This window comes from Pygoscelis adeliae, unplaced genomic scaffold (assembly GCF_000699105.1).
Source record: "Pygoscelis adeliae isolate BGI_AS28 unplaced genomic scaffold, ASM69910v1 Scaffold584, whole genome shotgun sequence".
Lineage (NCBI taxonomy): Eukaryota > Metazoa > Chordata > Aves > Sphenisciformes > Spheniscidae > Pygoscelis > Pygoscelis adeliae.
In genome coordinates this window covers 305,277-305,740 of record NW_008824602.1, presented here as the reverse complement: position 1 = coordinate 305,740, position 464 = coordinate 305,277, and positions in this window count along the sequence as shown.

Genomic DNA, 464 nt, shown 5'->3' with positions numbered 1-464 from the left:
TCGCGTTGGGGTTTGAGGATGGGGCCGCCGCCCTGACTGCTGCTGGGCTGATGCAACAGCAGCTGGGAAAGGGCTGGAGAGGGGGTCAAAGAGCGGGAGAGGGGTCAGGGGGGTCTGGCCACGCTCATGTCTGCAGGGGAAGGCATCAGGGCTGCCAGCCTGCCCAGAGCCCATCTGCCAGGGATGGAGACTTTCCCTGGAGCGGGTGGCATCGCTAAAGGCTCTGGTGCCTGGTCTGTGCCCTCCTCCCCAGCCCAGGCAGCCCCTGGCAGCAGGGTCCCGCTCCGGGAGCCAAGAGCAGGAGCAAGAGCAGGCTTGGGCAGGCGCCGGCCTCGCTCCCTGGGATGCACCTTCGGATGCCGCCCTGTGCGGTGCCTGGCCGAGAGCAGAGGCTCGCCGTGGCCCCCTGGACCGGCTCCATCCCCTCCTAGGGGTGCTGGGCCTCGGAGGCCCCGGGGGGCCGG